Here is a 19,987-nt window from a genome sequence, read left to right as displayed (position 1 = left end):
GACTCGTAAACAGAACGAAGACTGACAGCTGTCTGAGTGGGTATCTGGGTAGAGGGAAAGTGGAGAGATTGATCTAAAAAGAACTAAATGAGAAACATTCATGGACATGGAAAACAGTGTGGTGATTGCCCAGGGGAGAAAGGTGGAGGATAGTAGAGAGAGGTGTACGGGGGATAAGTGGTGATGGAGTAAGACTTGACTTGAGGTGGTGATGTGTTGTAGAATTGTGCACCTGAAACCTGTATTATTTGTTAACCAGTGTCACCCCAATGCATTCAATAAAAAGGAAAAAATTTTAAAAATGGACACTTTGCAATTTTCTTTGTGGCACAATTATCATGTATTTTAGTTCTGGCCAATGAGATGTAATAAAAAATCATTAGACAGAAAATCCAAGAAAGGTACAGACTCAGCAGACAGTACCTGAAAGTGAAGCAGCTTTATTGAGGACATGAGGAAGGCAGCCCCTGCTAGGGTCATTGGTTGGAAAGTTAAGTGCAATATGGTACTAACTAGAACTGCCTACTTTACACCAAGAAAAATAACTCCTATATAAGTCATAATGGTCATGTTTCGATTATGTGCATCTGAACTCTAAATCCTTAACTGATCATCTGATAACAGGAATATTCCTTTATTAGAAATTCATTCATCATTTCATTCACAAATATTTGTTACATACTTACTTTGTGCCAGACAGTGTTCTAGGTGATTGGAATATATCACTGCACAAAAGAGACAAAGATATATGCTTTGAAAGAGCTTATGTTTTAGAGATGGTGAGCAAGCAATAAATAATAAGCATAAAAAGAAGCTAGTTATTTAGTTTACTATAGGATAATAAGCACTAGGAGAAAAAGAAGGTAGAGCAAGGTAAGTAACATCAATAGTGCCAGGAAGAAAGTAAAGTTTTCACGTAAAATAGGGTGGCCATATAGCCTCACTGAAGAGACCATTTGAGCAAAGGAGAGCAGACAAACTTTTTTTTAATTGTTGTTCAGTTACGATTGTCCCACCCTTTTCCCCACTGCTCAGCCCTACTCCATTCTCCCCATTTCCACATTCAATCCCCACCATTGTCAGTTCCTGTGAGTCTTGTATTTGCGTTCTTTTGCTTACCCGTTCCCCTTCTTTCCCCCAACTTCTTTTCCCTTTGGTCATTGTCAGTTTGTTCCATATTTCCAAGTCTCTGGTTCTATTTTGCTCATTTGTTTGTTTTGTTGATTAGGTTCCACTTATAGGTGAGATCATGTGGTATTTGTCTTTCACTGCCTGACTTATTTCACTTAGCATAATACTCTCTGGTTCCATCCACGTTGTGGTGAAGGATAGGAGTCCCTTCTCTCTGCTGGCCAGTATTCTGTTGTGTAAATGTATCACAATATTTTGATCCACACATTCAATAATGGACACTTAGGCTGTTTCCAGCACATGGCTATTATAAATAATGCTGCTATGAACATTGGGCTCCACAGGTTCTTTTGAATTGGTGATTCAGGATTCTTAGGGTATACTCCCAGCAGTGGGATTGCTGGATCAAAAGGCAGTTCCATCTTCAGTTTTTTGAGGAAATTCCATACTGTTTTCTACAGTGGCTGCACCAGTCTGCATTCTCAACAACAATGCACTAAGGTTCCATTTTATCTGCAAACTCACCAGCACTTGTTGCTTTTTGATTTATTAATGATGGTCATTCTGACCAGTGTGAAGTGGTATCTCATAGTGCTTTTAATTTGCACCTCTCTAATAACTAATGATATTGAGTATTTTTTCATGTGTCTCTGGGCCCTCTGTATGTCCTCCTTGGAGAAATGTCTCCTCAGATCTTTTACCCATTTTTTAATTAGATTGTTTGTCTTCCCACTGTGGAGTTGTGTGAGTTCTTTATATATTTTGGAGATCAAACCTGTGTCTGAGGTATCAACAATAAATGTGTTTTCCCATACGGTTGGTTACTTTTCCATTTTGTTGATGTTTTCTTTAGCTCTGAAGAGCTTTTTAGTTTTATGTAGTTCCATTTATTTCTTCTTTCCTTTCTATTCCTTGCCCTAGAGGATATATTAGTGAAAATATCTCTGTGTGGGGTATCTGAAATTTTCTTGCCTATGTTTTCCTCTAGGAAATATAAGTCGACTTAAATATAAGTCGTGACACTTTTATGGTGTCACGACTTATATTTAAGTTTTTTTTATCCATCTTGAGTTTACTTTGGTATATAGAGTAAGTTGGTGGTCTAGTTTCATTTTTTTGTATGTAGTCGTTCATATCTCCCAACACGATTTAATGTTTTTAAATGACTTCTGTGGCTCCTGTATTAAGGACAGACTATAGGGAAGAAGGGACATAAACAGAGCAGTTTGAAGAAAATTATAATTGAAAATGTAATAATACATGGTGGCCTGGAGCAATCCAAGCACTGTGGTGGAGTTGGTTTGCAGGGCATAAGAAATAGTTAAGATCTAGAGATACAGCGGTGAGCAAAAGGAAGTTAATGGTTTCTTGTGTGGAAATAATATGAATAAATAATACAATATTTAACTGATAAAAACAAAAGCCCTGACAAGTGTGGCTCAGTTGGCTGGGTGTCACACTGCGAAGTGAAAGGATACTAGTTCAATGCTCAGCTGGGGCGTATGCCTGGGTTGCAGGCCTGTTTCCCAGTTGGGGGTGTGTGTGAGAAGCAACCAGTCTGTGTTTCTCTTACACACTGATGTTTCTCTCCCTTTCTCCCTTCCTCCCCTTTTCTCTAAAAATATTAAATTAATTTTAAATAAATAAATAAATAAATAATACAAGAATAAACTGTTTTGCTTACTCATAATTGGAAACCTAACTTTTGCCAAGCCCTGCGTTTTGAAGTCAGGGTCATTAAGTTTGCCCAAAGATTGTCTTTGGATTGTGTAAAAAGAAGAGAATCAAGGATAACTTCAGATGAAATAACGTAGGACTCTTTCAAAGAACTTCTCTTCTGTAGCTCTTATGGCTAATATATCATAAAAGACTGTTACCTTATCTGTAGCATCAAAAAGCATTGTCTCCAGGATACAACAGAAAATTTTAAAAGTTAGAAAATCCAGGCTAAACAAATAAATGTTGGAATTAATGATCTCAATTAATTTTGACTGGATGTCTCTACTTGCTAAACAAGCTGCCTAACTTGGACAATGTTAAATTTTTCAAAAATCTGCCCATTCTGCAAGAACGGAGTTTACTGATTGTGGTTAATAGTTACAAGAATTGTCTAACAGCTTTATTATTGTCTAACTGTAGTTTTCACAAAGGCTTATAACATTATGCTTGTACAGATACAATTAATGTAATTCACTCAGAATTAGAGGCAGTATATTAACTGAAGGTAGAATGAGAGGATCTCAGCCCTGGAAAAATAAGATGAAATTCTAAGACTTAAATCACTAAAACTGTCAATGGTTGATTAAATTAGCAAATCTAAGGGCATTTTATTTGTCAAAGTTGGAAGAATTGGACCTAGAAATTTTAAAATTTGATTAGATGTAAAAAAACCCTAGAACCTAATGATACACTTGAAGACAGATTAGTTTACAGAAGAAATTCTGAAGGACCTGGAGAAATGAAAATATATAAGATTTTGTATGTGTTCACTCTCACACTCCGCTTCATTTGATTAGAGCATGTTCACAGTTTTACAATTGCTGGTGTTGGAAAATGGCTTCTGATTAGCTTGAGGAATAACTAGTTTTTCTAAAATCTTTCCGGTCTACCCACATTTCAATCAAAGTGAAAACTCTACTCAGTACATCTGAAGAAAAAAAAAACAACTGTATATTTGAATATTGCAGGCATTTAAGATTTTACCTGCTTGTTGCTCAACCCTGGCCCTAAAATGACATTAATATGAATGTACTCTTTCTCAGAACAGCCTGCTCTAATGTTAATTACCCCATTAAGCAATTCCCTACATTTCTGAATCATATTCCTTTGGTTCCTGGTTCATTGGAGAATATCTTGTTAAATTATTCACATTTGTACTTTGGCCAAATTAAATATATGAATGCCTTGGACACAAATTCCTAATTATTTGAACCAGTTTTCTTCCCAAAATTTTTTAAAATTCCACCTTTGAAATGGAGACAGTTTTTTCATGAAGGAAAAATACACACCACATATTTATCATTTCCTTTCTTCCTGTTTCAGAGGAAAAACTATTTTGTTTACCTTCTAGGTCTTAGCTTTTTTTTCTATGGTCTTAATCTCAATATCAGTTTATCTTTTCATTAAATGTTTATAGACATTTATTTTGTTCCAGCTACTTTTCCAGATCCTGAAAACATAAAGATAAACAATATAATATTTGCCCTTAAAGATCTCACAGTATAGAAGGAGATATGAACATATTTGAGATAACCTATAAAAGAGTCTAAGTGTTTAGAAAGAAATGTAGAGGAAAGCCTAGGGGAATCATACAGCACCTTTCAGCTGGTCTTGTAAAAATTATCAAGCTGAAAAATGTGAAAAAAATTGTATCTCAGGCAGATCGATAAAAAATATATAAAGAGTATTTCAGGCTGTGGTCAGGGAAGGGTTAGCAGTAAATGAGGTTGGAGAAGTAATATTTTTCCTATCGTAAGAAAATTAGATTTTTTTCCCCTGATGAATAAAGAAAAACATCAAAATAAAAAAGTTTCAACCAAAAATGCAGAATATAGCCAGTTTACTTACTATTTTTAGAATCTCTAATTTTACAATTTGATACAGTCTAAATAAGAATTTTAAACGAATTTAGTTACTGAAAATAGAGTTTATTTTTAACCACTGAAATTATCTGTAAGTTTCTGTGGGATAACAAACAGTTTATGTTTCTAAATATGGAGCACTATTTTATTAAAACCTTAATATAATTATATTGTTAAATAATATGATGGAATTCTGATTAAAATTTGTTTTCCAGGAGCACTGAACTGGAAAAACATTGGGAGAGGCCCTCCGTCGGCGGGAAGTGGTGAAGCGGTTGGCCCCCATCCGGTGTGGGGTGTGCTGAGTCCCACCTCCTCACTCCCTTAGAGCAAGACCTGGCAGGTAAGGACGGCTCGAGGTTTCCTAGGTGCCGGACGTGGTGAGCAATCTGCAGGGCTTGGGCGGGGTGTCGGACCGGTGACTGCGCTCCCCAGCTGCTGCTTCTCTGGCTAGGAGATAGCGGTGGTGGCGGAAGAAGGGAGAGGTACAGGAGCGGAGGGTAGATGGGGGAGGGGAGGGAGGAGGGGGATTGGGCCTCCCTGGGCTAGGAGGCGCTCACTAAAGAGCTGGACCACTGGGTCGAGTCGCTGAAAGAGTGTAAACAGCTAAGCGAGAATGAAGTGCTGACGTTGTTCGAGAAACCTAGGGAAATTTTAGCAGAAGAATCAAATGTGCAAGAGGTTCGTGGTCCTGTTACCGTCTGTGGAGATGTTCGTAGTAAATTCCAAAATCTTATGGAACTCTTTAGAATTGGAGAAAAATCACCAGATACAATCTGTCTGTTCATGGGCGACTGTGTAGTCAGAGCTTATTATTCAGTGGAGACTGTGACTCTTCTTGTAGCATTAAAGGCGCGTTATCCAGAACCGATTTCTATATTGAGAGGAAACCACAAAAACCGACAAATTTCCCAAGTATATGGCTTTTATGATGAATGCCTATGAAAGTACGGAAATGACAATATCTGGAGATATTTTACAGACCCATTTGATTATCTTCCACTTACAGCTTGCAGATGGACAGATATTCTGTCTCCGTGGTGGCCTCTCTCCATCCATAGATACACTGGATCATATAAGAGCCCTCGATCTTTTACAAGAAGTTACACATGAGGGCCCAGTGTGTGATTTAGTATGGTCAGATCCAGATGATCGTGATGGATGGGGTATTTCACCGCAGGGTGCTGGCTACACATTTGGACAAAACATGTCTGAAACATTTAATCATGCCAGTGTTTTCACACTGGTTTCTTGTGCTCCGCCGCTTGTGATTGAGGGGTATATAATTGGAGTCATGATCAGAATGTGGTTACCGTTTTCAGTGTACCCAGTTACTGTTATCATTGTGAGAACCAGGCTGCTATCATGGAATTAGATGACACTTTAAAATATTCCTTCCTTCAGTTTGACCCAGCACCTTGTTGGGGAGAGCCTCATGTTACCCGAAGCACACCAGAATATTTCCTATAAATTCCTCCTGGGGAAAAAAACCTGACTTTGTATGTGGAACTATACTGGCTTAAAAAATATACACGTGCGCACACACACACACACATACACACGAAGCAACAGTAGTCTATGTGTATCTGTAACAAATTGGGAATTGGACTCTGTCTTGGCATTATATTATGTCATGGACCGAAATGTGCCATACTAATGACGAGCATTTAGCTCAATGATGATCACTGAGACTGAAATTTAATGCAGTTCTAGATGAACTGTTAATCATTTTTTGATTAACAGTTTGCCTGCTGTATTTGTAGTAACCATTTTCCTCTGGAGTGTTGAAGCAAAAAACAAAACAAACAAGCAAAAAAAAAAACCACAAAAAAACCAAGCAACCAACCAACCAAACCAAAAAAAAAAAACCCTTCACTCCTTTGCACTTATTTGGACATTTAGTTATAACATTTAACTGGCATGCATTAATAGAGTGGGAATTTTATCTTTAAGAAAAATTCACAAACTAACTTTTACTTAATCCGTTATCCTTTATTTTGTTGAAATGTATAATTAACTGAAGAGAAGATTTTTCTTGGAAGTATGTTGTCATAACATTTAAAGAGATTCCCTTCCTCCTAAATTACTGTTTTATGTTGATCTGCATATTTCTGTATATTTTTCATGACAGCACTTGCATTTCCTTGGTGCATTGAGCAAATAAACTTTTCATTTTAAACAAACTGAAAGAGAGAAAAACATTGAAGTAGATTATATCTGCATTTTTGAGCAACTGCGAAGAGTGTTTAGTTGGTATATAGAAAGAAACACATTTTTACGTTTGTTCAAATGTATGTTATAGTCTATTTTGAAATCAAAAGTATTAATATATATCCTCTTAAATAACAACAAGAACAAAACAAGTAGACTTATAGATAAGCTAAAGCTTGCTATGCACATTAGCAAGGGAAAATGTGATGTGAACCAAAGTATACAGTGCAAATTTGTATTTAAATAAGCAAGTCCTGGCTGCAAAAGGGGAGAAGAATGGGCATAAAAAAAGAAACATATTAGAAAGGGAAATTTTGCGGCTCATTTGAAATCATACTGGGAGATATGGGACATACTCAACTTTGGTCTCTCGTTGTCAAATCCTGTAATTGTTGCTGGTGAAAATGAGACCCTTTCATGGAATCATAAGGAAAGCATTTCAGGGATCCACATATGGGAGGTTGGGGCATGATAAAGTTTTATTGTAGAAGCAAAATCAAAGGACTGCCCTTGGGTTCCCAGTGTCTCATCTCTGTCTGTCCTGCTATCAAAAAGTTGAGCATTGGCTTCATTGGGCCCCAAAATAGGTCTACTTTCCAGACACTTTGTGCCATTTATTCAGTTCATGTCTCTGTCCTGACCTGGCTAGCTTAATTTGTTTTCCCAGTTGCACTCTACAAGGCACTGTGACCAGGGTCACTTGGAGTCCACATGAGCAGGGCTGCAGGCTGCTGTTAAGGGTATTAGGGTTGCTATATAGAGAGAAAGCATGAACAAACCAGGGAGCAAGTGTGTGTCACTGAGAGAGGGAAAAAGAGAGAGACTCTTTGTTAAGCCTGAGTTATATTGTCTCTGGCTTGGGAAAGATGAGGCATCCTTTCAAACTAGCCAATCATTTTTTCCAATCTTTTGTGGGGTTGATGCTGGATCTACATCCTAATCAATCTATTTCCTAGATCTTATTGGGTTCTTCGTCACTTACCCAATCTGATCCTCTTCCCAGACTAGACTGGTAAGCCTCTATGGTTGCCATGTTTGGGTTCTACTGTGCATGCCTCAAAGTAGAAGTATCTCTCTTTGACCGTCTTTACTTCTATTGGGCATGTGCCCAGCAGAGGAATTTCTGCTGTTTTTATGCCTCTCCTGATAATGATCCTTCTTGCCCACTTCACATAATTAAGTCCTGAGGGTGGAGAATACCCTGGGAGAGTGTGTGAAGCTGTAACTTCCTAGTGAAGCAAGTTGGCTCATTGTCCAGTCCAACTCCCTGGTTTATTATGCTTAAGGATGTCTGATTTCCTTTCCTTCCTTCATTTATTAATATCTTGCTACCTATGCTAACATAAGGAAGGAAAAGTTAAAACTCTAAAGCAAAGGGATTTAAATCTCTAAGAAATTATTTCACTAACTAAGTCAAAGGTAAGCTAAGATCTATTACAATGAGAAATAGTACAGTAAAATTTTAAGTCCAAGAATTGAGAAACTGTGGACTTCTAAAACTTGGGAAGAAAACATTGTATTTGTGTTGTAGACTGCTCTGCCTGGTTTTAGGAATTGTACCTGTACTCCTTGTGGCTAAGGGTGAGGGACGACCTTTGGAATGCAAGCTGCAGGAGACAAAGCTTGTCTGTGGTAGCAAACTGTTAATCTATGATTCATGTTCTGGGCAAGTGGAGCAGGATGGCTCAAAATTTCATTACATCTCAGAATATTGTGTAATTTAAAACATATGAATTATTTATTTATGGAATTTTTATTGAATTTCTTTGGACAGTGGCTGACCAAGTTTAATTAAAACTACAGAAGTGAGAGTTCTGGCCAAGATGGAGGCATAGGTAGAAACACTTTGCCTCCTCGCACAACCAAAAGGACAACAACAAATTTTAAAAATAATAACCAGAACTGCCAGAAAAATGAAATTGTATGGAAGTCTGACAACCAAGGAGTTAAAGAAGAAACACTCATCTAGACAGCTAGGAGGGGCAGAGATGGGCAGCACAGTCAGAGGACATGTGGCAAAGTGGCAGCTGGAGGACCAGGCAGTCCCACATATGCATGCAGATAAATCAAGAGGAACAACTGAGGAGCTAGACATACCTCACAATGCAGGGTTCCATCAAGCATGGGGAAGTAAAGCCTTAAAACATCTGGCTGTTAAAATCAGTGGGTGTTGCTGCAGTGAGAGAAATTCCTAGCCTCACAGGAGAGTTCATTGGAGGGACCCACAGGGTCCTAGAATGTACACAAACCCACCCACCCAAGAATCAGCACCAGAAAGGCCCAATTTGCTTGTGAGTAGCAAGGAAAGTTACTTAAAGCCGGCCTAGAGCCAGGCAAGCAGCATTGTTCTCTCTCAGGCCACCCTCCCCCATACAGCATGGCAACAGAGCAAAGTAGTTGTTCTACCCTGGTGAAAACCTGGGGCTCCACCCCTTACTAAACAGCAGGTGCACCGAGGCCCAAAAGAAAGAACAGATCAAAGCTCCAAAAATAGAACTAAGTGTTAAACAGAAAAACAACCTATCAGATGCAGAGTTCGAAACACTGGTAATCAGGTTGCTCACAGAAATGCTTGAGTATGGTCACAAAATAGAGAAAGAAGTAAAGGCTATGCAAGGTGAAATAAAGGAAAATATACAGGGGACCAACAATGAAGGGAAGGAAACCAGAACTCAAATCAATGATTTGGAACAAAAGGAAGAAATAAGCATCCAACTGGAACAGAATCAAGAAACAAGAATTTTTTAAAAATGAGGATGAGAAACCTCCAGGACAACTTTAAATGTTGCAACATCTGAATCATGCTGGTGCCAGAAGCAGAAGAGGAAGAGCAAGAAATTGAAAACTTTTTAAAACAAATAATGAAGGAGAACTTCTTTAATCTGATCAGGGAACTAAATAAGCAAGTCCAGGACACTCAGGCCCAATGAAGTTATACTGAAGAAGAAACACACCAGGATACATCAAAATTAAATTAACCAAGAATTTGGTTAATTTAATTAACCAAATTAATTAACCTCCTTTGTCATATATTAATTTACCATATAAGCATAGGCTTATTTCTGGGCTTTCTATATGGTTCCATTGGTCTATGTGTCTATTTTTACCACAGTACCCTGCTGTTTTTATTACTATGGCCTTGTAGTATAGTTAGATATCAGGTAGCATGACACCTCCACTACTGTCCTTCTTTCTCAAGGTTTCTGTGGCTGTTCAGTGTATTTTGTCGTTCCATATAAATTTTTTGGAATATTTGTTTTAGTGCTGTGGGACATGCCATTGGCTTGTATTATATTTGTATTTGTAATTGTTTTTTTTTTAATATTTTATTTATTTATCTTTAGAGGGGAAGGGAAGGAGAGAGGGAGAGAAACATCAATGTATGGTTGCCTTTCATGCGTCCCCTGCTGGGAGTTGGCCTGCAGGGAACTGGCCTGCAACCCAGGCATGTGCCCTGACTGGGAATCGAACCGCGATCGTCTGGTTCGCAGGTCCGCGCTCAATCCACTGAGCTACACCAGCCAGGCTGTAATTGTTTTTGTAATTGTATTTGTATCTGTAATTGTACTAAATCTATACATTGCTTTGAGTAGTAAGGAAATTTTAGTGATTACAGTTCTTGATACCCATAAGGTCAATATATGGTTCCACTTATTTTTATCATTTTCAATTTCTTTCTTCAGTGTCTTAAAATTTTCTGGATTTTACCTCGTTGGTTAAATTTATTCCTAAGTATTTATTTTACAATTGTAAATGGCATTGTTTTCTTACTTTCTCTGACAGTTCGTTATTGGTATATAAACTTATACACATATCCAATACATATCCAACTTCTGGATATGTATTTTGTGTTCTGCTACATTACTAAGTTTATTAATCAGTTGTTCACATTTTTTGCTAAAATCTTTAGGGTTTTCTACATATGTATCATTCCATCTGCAAAAAAAATGATAGCTTTCCTTTTCCCTTTAAAATTGGGATGCCTTTTATGTCTTTTTCTTCTTCTCTGATTATTGCGGCTACGATTTCCAGTACAATGTTAAATAAAAGTGGTGAAAATTGGTATCTCTTTGTTTCTGATATTTTAAAAATTGCTTTTATTTTTTCTCTTGAGTATGATGTTAGCTATGGGTTTGTTATATTATTTTGAGGTATATTCCTTCTATTCCCACTTTGCTGAGTTTTTATCATGAATGGTTTTTCTGCATCTATTGGTATGATCATCTGATTATTATTTTTTACTTTGTTTATGTCATGTATCACATTTGTTGATTTGCACATATCAAAGCCTGCTTCTCAGAAATAAATCCCACTGGGTCATGGTATATGATCTTTTCCCTTTATTGCTGGATTTAGTTTGTTAATATTCTCTTGAGGAGTTTTGCATCTATATTCATCAGAGATATTAGCTCATAATTTTTTTCTTTGTAATGTTTTATCTGGTTTTGGAGTCAAGACAATGCTTGTAAAATGAGTTTGAGAATTTTCCCTCTCTTTGATTTTTATAAAATAGTATAAGAAGGATAGGTATTACTTTTTTAAATATTTGGTAAAATTCACCTGTGAAGCCATCCAGTCCAGAACTTTCGTTACTTGGGAGTGTTTTAATTACTGCTTCAATTTTATTAGTTGCAATTGGTCAATTCAGGTGTTTTGATTCTTCTTGATTCAGTCTTGAAAGATGGTATGTTTCTAAGAACGTATTCATTTGTCCCAGATTGTCCTATTTGTTGGCATGTATTTGTTCAGTTTTTCTGTTCAGTTTTCTTATAATCATTTTATTTCTGTGGTGTCAGTTGTCACTTTCATTTTTTATCTTATCTGGGTCCTTTCTCTTTTTTCTTTTTTTCCCCTTTTTTTGGATTTTATTTATTTATCTTTTAGAGGGGAAAGGAAGGAGAGAGGGAGAGAAATATAAATGTATGGTTGCCTCTCATGTGTCCCCTGCTGGGAACTGGCCTGCAACCCAGGCATGTGCCCTGACTGGGAATCAAACCATGATCCTTTGATTTGCAGGCCTGTGGTCAATCCACTGAGCTACACCAGCCAAGACCTTTTCTCTTTTTTCTTGATGAGTCTTGTTAAAGTTTATTACTCTTGTTTATCTTTACAGAAAACCTGCTCTTAGTTTCATTAATACATTGTATTTTTTTAGACTCTATAGCATTGTACTCTGATATTATTTTTTTCCTTCTACTTACTTTGGGTTGTTTGTTGTTCTTTTTCTAGTTTCTTCAGATGTAAGTTTAGATTGCTAATTGGAGATTTTTCTTGTTTTGGAGCTATGCCTTTATTACTATGACTTTTCTTGTTCTGAGTATATTTTATTGATCATGCTATTATAGTTGTCCACTTTTCCCCCCTCCACCCTGCACCTCCCCACCCTCCAGCATTCCCCATTACTTAGTTCATATCCATGAGTTGTACATATAAGTTCTTTGGTTTCCCCATTTCCCTTACTAGCCGTAACCTCTCCATCTATTTTGTGCCTACCAATTATGCTTCTTATTCCCTGTACCTTTTCTCCTATTTGGCCCCTCTGACTCCCCACCGATAACCCTACAAGTGATCTCCATTTCTGTGATTCTGCTCCTGTTCTAGTTATTTGCTTAGTTCTTGTTTTGTTTTTGTTTTTTTAGGTTCAGTTGTTGATAGTCGTGAGTTTATTGTCATTTTACTGTTCATAGTTTTTGCTCTTGTTTTTTTTTCTTAGATAAGTTCCTTTAACATTTCATATAATAAGGGCTTGATGATGATGAACTCCTTTAACTTTAACTTCTCTGGGAAGCAATTTATCTGCCCTTCCATTCTCAATGACAGCTTTGCTGGATAGAGTAATCTTAGATATAGGTCCTTGCCTTTCATGACTTGGAATACTTCTTTGCAGCCCCTTCTTGCCTATAAGATTTCTTTTGAGAAATCAGCTAATAGTATTATAGGAACTCCTTTGTAGATAACTGTCTCCTTTTCTGTTGCTGCTTTTAAGATTCTCTCCTTAAAGGTATTGGGAAAATCATTTAGATTCATACAAAATACAGGGCCCAGAACAAATAAGTACCCTTTTTTATTACAAAATCATAAGAATATAATTCTGTAACATAATAATATACTCAAGTGCACAATATGACATTTTAGGTTAAATGTTCAAATTAAATTATAAATTATTATACCCATGTAATTTCCCTACCAACCACACTAGAGCAGGCATTACTTCTGCCAGACTCTGTATAAAGCTGAACCACCTTCTTACATCATATACAAGAAAAAAGTGAAAATAGAGTAAAGACTTAAATGTAAGACTTGAAACCAGAAAACTCCTAGAAAAAAACATAGTAAAATCTCTGACATTTCTCTTAGCAATATTTTTTATGATCTGTCTTCTAGGACCAGGGAAGCAAAAAAAAAAAAAGAATGGAACTAAATCAAACTGAAAAATGTTTTACACAGCAAAGGAAACTATCTTACAAATGATAACCTACTGATGAGGGAAGATATTCAGTGGTGATACCTCTTACAAAGGGTTAATATGCAAAATTTACAAAAACTCATAAAATTCAACACCAAAATAACAAACAATCCCATTAAAATGCTGGCAGAGGAACTGAATTAAAAGTGACATACTAATGGCCCCTAGAAATATGTAAAAATGCTCAATGTCACTAATAATTATAGAAATGCACATTAAAATCATATTGAGTTGCTACCTCACACTTCTGACAATGGCTATCATTTACAAATCAACAAACAATGTGTTGGCAACAAGTGGAGAAAAGGGAACTTTCATGCACTGTTGGTGAAAATGCAAACTGGTAAAGTCACTATTGAAAAGTGTATAGAGGTTCCTCAAAAAATTAAAGATGGAACTATTGTAGGACCCAGTGATTCCACTTTTGGTTGGTATGTCCAGAAAGTACCTAGCCATGTAATATTAAAAATGGAGACATTTATTGAAGACAATTCAAGACACAAGAAACATTGTATACAGGACAATGATGCCTCAGTCCCCTTCAAAGTGGGCACCTTGGGGCCTCACAGTTCTAATCACCATCAGCTGCCCTGTCATATTTTCTTGAATCTCATCGAAAGTCTGATATTTCTTCTCTTTCAAAGGTGATTTTAGATTTGGGAAAAGCTAGAGGTTGCAGGGCACCAAATATGGGCTATAGTGGGGCTGAGTCACCTGGGTGATTTGATGTTTTGCCAAAAACTCTGCCTGAGACATGATGCATAAGCAGATACATTGTGGTGATAAAGCTGTTAATCACCAGTTGCTCATAGCTGAGGCCTTCTGAATCATTGAAATAGTTTCTGCAAAAGAATGTTCAAGCTTAATGCAAAATTTTATGAAGATTCAGTGCTCTACTCAGTCATTTTTAATGTGACGGCCACTCAGTACACATGCTCACTCCACAATGTCTACCACCCCCACTGACTAGTGCAGTGATGTTGTCATTGTTCATGCATGCTCATTCCAGTCCACTCTGGCTGCCAGGTTACAATGATGTCTCACAAACTGTTCTTGTTATATTAACAATTGTTGAACTTTTCTTAGACAAACCTCATTTTATATATGTGTGTGTGTATGTATATGTATACATATATACAGTATTTCTCTTTTACTGACTGGCTTATTTCACCTAGCATAATAATAATAACAATAATAATAACAATAACAATAATAATATATGTATACATATATAATGAAATATTGCTCAGCCATAAAAATAGTGAAGTCTTACCTATTGCAACAGTATGGATGGACCTAGGAATGAGTCAGGCAGAGAAAGACAAATGATTTCACTTTTATGTGTCATCTAAAGAACAAAATAAACTAACAAACAAAATAGAAACAGACTCAGCAATACTGAGAAGAGATCGACGGCTGCCAAAGGGGTGGAAGGTTGGGGGTGCTGAAAGAAAAAGAAGAAAGGATTAAGAAGTACAAACTGGTAGTTAAATAGTCATGGCAATGTAAAATATAGCATAGGGATTACAGCCAATAATATTGTAATAACTACATACGGTGCCAGATGGGTATTTGAAATATCAAAGGAGTCACTTTATAAAGTATGTGATTGTCTACATACTATGTTGTACACTTGAAACTAATAGAAAATGATATTGAATGTTATCTGTAATTGAAAAATACCCTGGCTGGTGTAGCTCAGTGGATTGAGTGCGGGCCTGCGAACCACACAATCGCGGTTCGATTCCCAGTCAGGGCACATGCCTGGGTTGCAGGCCAGTTTCCGGCAGGGGAAACCATAGAGGCAACCATACATTGATGTTTCTCTCCTTCTCTCCTTCCTCTCCCCTCTAAAGATAAATAAATAAAATCTTAAAAAAAAAGAAAAATAGAATTTAAAATGTACACATTATACTACCTGTTACAGAATTCAGCCACACCAGCAATTCTACCTCAATATGTAGTATCGAAAATGTTCAAACATATACTGTATCCCATTTTATTATCTAAGAAATTTCTTTCTGTAGATGAGTGGATATAATGCTGTGGTATATTCACATCATGGAATACTACATGGCTATAAAAAAGAAGAAACTCTTATCTTTTGCAACAGCATGGATGGATCTGGAGATTATTATGCTAAGTGAAATAAGGCAGTCAGTAAAAGACAAATACCATAGGATCTCAGTTAGAGGTGAAATCTAATGAACAAAATAAACTGATCAATAAAACAGAAGTAGAAGCCTAGATGGATGGAATGGACTGATAGCTGTCAGAGGGGATGGTGAGGGGGAACTGTACAAAACAGTGTTCAGGGACCAGCCAAAGAACATATGTGCATGACCTGTGGACATGGACAACCACATGGTACTGGCCTGATGGAGGGTGGTGCAGGGTCTGGGTGGAGGTAGGCAAAGGGGTAAAAAGTGGGAACAACTGTACTAGTATAAATAACAAAAATAAAGAATAAATAAATAAATCCATCATACAATGGGAAGAAAAAGTCTTTTTAATTTTTTCACATATAAGCTATTCAACTTTTTAGTTTGCTGGATACCTTGCTGAGTAAAGTAGTGGTGATTCATTTCTATATTTTCAAAAGTCATCATTTTTATATTTTTCCCTACAATATACATTTCCTTTAGAGTAAGCATTTCCAAGTATCTTTCGGAACCAAGTGCCAAGTATTCTTGTTAATAATGCATCACTGAGCCCTGGCTGGTATGGCTCACTGGATTGAGTGCCAGTCTGTGAACAAGGGCATCACTGGTTCAATTCCCAGTCAGGGCACATGCCTGGGTTGCAGGCCACGTTCCCAGTGAGGGGTAACCACACAGTGATGTTTCTCTCCCTCCTTCCCTCCCTTCCCCCCTCTCTAACAATAAATAAATAAAATCTTTAAAAAAAACAATGCATCACTGAAAAAACTTACCCAATATGTAAAGAGTTAATATAACTTGCAATATGTCTATTTGACTAACAAGTTTTCAATATCTTTAGGCACTTTCTGTGCAGCAGAGGGGTCTAGTCATTACTTGAAAGTCTGACCTGACAATGGGATCCAGTTTTGTTGGAGTCTGGCATAGAACCTAGAGAGAAAATTGGATAGGCTGTTTAACTTTTTGGAATGAATACCTGGGTAGGAAAAATGATACTCTGAATCTTATGAAATGATGTTAATATTTTCTATGTGTCTAGGTGGATTAACCTTGCTTTATGTTAGTCATTGTTCTGCAAACAGCTTATGAAATTGACTTAATAGTTTTTATGCTGACCTTCACCTCTTTAAGGTGTGTGTGTGTGTGTTTAAACCAGAACCTAATCTGCATCTTCCATGGGCTTTTAAAGGTTGCCTCCATAGCAATGACCAATGAAAGAAAATGATTACACAGATTTCTGGCTAATTATATATATATATATATAATTTGATTATTATACATAATTATATATTATATAGTATTTTATTGTTATATATTGTTTTATATGTATAATATTTTATATAGTTCTATTTGTCCACTATATACCGTTACTGGCTGCCTCTATGGCAATGGCCTATGAGCTCTTGCACATACATCACTCCATTTTTTGTGTATGCTCTTCTGTGTGTGCCCTCATGCACTCGGTGGAATCATAAAACATCTAAGAGCCATACTTTACAGTCAGTTGCTTTTGTACCCCGAGGACCTCCTTTTCCTTCCATACCTTCAGTATAGTACTGATTACAATTTTTGTAATCATATTGATTCAAATTCCAAATATTTGGCTAAAACAAAGTTATGAACCACAGGATAGAATGAATCCATACTAGTATTATTCATTTTTTCAAATTATTTTAGAGAAATTTTTTACTTGCTTTCCCTGTAATCAACTGCAGAAAATACAAATTTAATCATTTGGTACTATGGGCCTTGGGTTCCCATATATACAAGTCTCTTATAAATTTTCTATGAATAAAGACTTCTTGTAAATAAGAACAATGCTACTCATTCAAGGTGTGAAACATTTTTGAAGTTGTCTTAACTCTAAGCATGGATTAAAATAATTGCAAAAAGGTGAGGATGAAATAATTTAAATTCTAAAATATTACATTAAAATGTTTTAAAGGAGGCAAAAAAATAAAGAGAATGAAAAAGTTGATTAGTAGCTCAGAAATATAAAGGCATTATATACAGTTAAAGTATCGATATAAGATTAAACTAAAGAGGAGACTACTTTGTATTTAGATGTTTTAATTATTTTGCATATTTTTAACTTTTAGACTTTCTTGAGCTATTTTGACTACAATCCATGCATACAATACTGTGCTTGTAATTTTTATTTCAAATCTGAAAAGTATTATTTAATTCAAAGCAGTTGGAACTTTGGAAACATAACTTAGACGATTTGAATGTGACTACATCCAGTTATTTTCATCCTTTAAAAAATTAACAACAAATATTATAATTGCATGTAATATATTTCAAACTGGTGATCAAATGGCAATAGGACTCCTTATAAAGAAATGCTCCAAAGACAACATTCTCCTAAGCGATGGGGAATTGTCACACATTGTAAAGAAAATCAGATACTTACTCTTTACTGATTGGGTCTTCATGAACGGTCTTTTTTCAAAAATTTTTCAACATAAAATTTTATTTTAATAAGGCAAATGTCAAGCAAGCATATTGACTTCTTAAAATACAAAAATATAAAAGTTTAATGACAAAAACACGTGTACAGAAAAATTGGCATTTCAACAATTCCAAACATATGTAGACCTTTTTTCCCTAAAATTTTGATTTTGTTAGAAAAAAGAACACTTTTGTCTCAACTTTCCTCAGCTGCCCCTTGTATTTTAAAAAGAAATCTGTAACACTGAATAGGCAACCACTGATTTCTTGAGAAGAATATAAGTGCAGTAATACCTACAGGTTTATTGGGAAACATGAATTAGGTATCATGCTAGCCTGTAATCTCATTTGCCACCTCCTGGTTGAGCACAGAGGAGGCAACACAGACCTGCATTACAGGACCTGACAGTGTTGTGGCAGCTGAATCCCCACCACCAGTGAGTCAGGTGTGTAGCTACTTAGAGAGCCAGTATTTCAAAAGCAGCCTGCTTACTATGAGAAAGTGATTTCAAACTGTGGGCTCTTTCAAGATCTCATGCATTCCTCAATATGCAGATGTTTTACGTCAATGTCGGGTGTCCTATCCAGAACCAGGAGAATGATGATCTCTGGACTCGGTTACAGCCTTTCCTGGTCAACAGCACTCTAACAAAGCCACATAAAACTAACACAAGAGAGAAACAGAAAACAGAAACATCAGGAGGCAGGAAGAAAAAACCTGAATGTATCTGGCAGAAGGCAGACACAAATTTCCAGAACTGGCTTGGATGTCCTGCTGCTATAGACAGTGTGTTCCAGATTGAACTTAGCAGGCAAGGAATCTGAAAAGAGTGACAGGACCAGCAGTGACAGGTAAGAGCAGGAGAACAGTTTTCTAGGTTTACAGCCGTACTTAATGATGGGTTCTTATTCTAAAAATTGCCAAGTGGTGATATGTGGGCTTCAGTGCATGGTAATTTGAAGTGTGTTCATGTAAGACATTAAAAAAGGCTGTTTTTTTCTCCCCTGGCTGGGTATCTCAGTTGTAAAAATATGGAACGCTTCACGAATTTGTGTGTCATCCTTGCGCAGGGGCCATGATCATCTTCTCTGTATCGTTCCAATTTTAGTATATGTGCTGCCGAAGCGAGCACCTTTTTCAAATTTTTTTAAAAATGTTTTCATTGTTGCTCAAGTACTGTTGTCTCCATTTCCCTTTGCCACTCTCCCCCATCTTTCCAACCCCTGCCTCTCACCCTTAATTGAGAGTCCTTCTTGAATGAAGTGTTTTCATTGTCTCTCTCTCCTAGGCAAGAGATGTGGGCTGAAGATCAAGTATACAAGGGAAGATTAAAGAATCACATTCAACAATAAGTGTTGAAGAACAAGAGTCCAGTGTGCTTCCAATTACCACTCTGAAGTCAGAAACCAGAGATCAGGAACATAGTCAAAAGAACATTGTAAGATTACTTAAACTTTTTCATTTCCCCATGGGTTTTTATTTTGTCAAAAAGCAAGAAAGCTTGAAGCTGTAGAGACTATGCACCTTTGCTAAAGTCATAGTATTATTCACCCAAAATTACTCTTAAGCACTACTTGGGAATCCAGATTGTTTGAACAGTTTTTTACAGCTATTTATTTATTTATTTATTTATTTATTTATTTATAGTGTTGTTTAAATACAGTTATCTCCATTTTCCCATCACTGCTGTCCCCTGCCCCACCTACCTCCACTGGTCACCCTCAATCCTACGCCTCTTTGGCTTTGTCTATGGGCCCTTTATACATGTTCCTTAAAAACCCTTCCCTTTCTTTTCCCCTGTTATACCCGTTCCCCTTTTCTCTGGTTGCTGTCGGTTTTTTTTTTTAATTTCAATGTCTCTGGTTATATTTTACTTGCTTGTTTGTTCTGTTGATTAGGTCCTGCTTATAGAAGAGATTTAAAATTCCTAGTTCTATTTCAGCAATTCCTCACCTTTCTCCCATTTTTCCTCTAATTTTATTGATCT

General features: G+C 36.6%; 1 non-coding gene and 1 pseudogene across 1 annotated transcript; one reads left to right on the top strand and one right to left on the bottom strand.

The window, feature by feature from the left end:
• Positions 1 to 5,216: 5,216 nt before the first annotated feature.
• Positions 5,217 to 6,182, top strand: LOC118981139 (serine/threonine-protein phosphatase 2A catalytic subunit beta isoform-like; annotated as a pseudogene).
• Positions 6,183 to 19,025: 12,843 nt separating this feature from the next.
• Positions 19,026 to 19,132, bottom strand: LOC118981148 (U6 spliceosomal RNA). Its single transcript, XR_005065276.1, has one exon. It is a non-coding gene; the product is annotated as a U6 spliceosomal RNA (small nuclear RNA).
• Positions 19,133 to 19,987: the final 855 nt, after the last annotated feature.

The sequence above is a fragment of the Sturnira hondurensis genome, unplaced genomic scaffold, assembly GCF_014824575.4.
Source record: "Sturnira hondurensis isolate 20B ecotype Veracruz unplaced genomic scaffold, ASM1482457v3 Scaffold0023759, whole genome shotgun sequence".
Classification (NCBI taxonomy): Eukaryota; Metazoa; Chordata; class Mammalia; order Chiroptera; family Phyllostomidae; genus Sturnira; species Sturnira hondurensis.
Note: the sequence above shows the minus strand (reverse complement) of the source record. Positions and strands in the feature narration are given on the sequence as shown.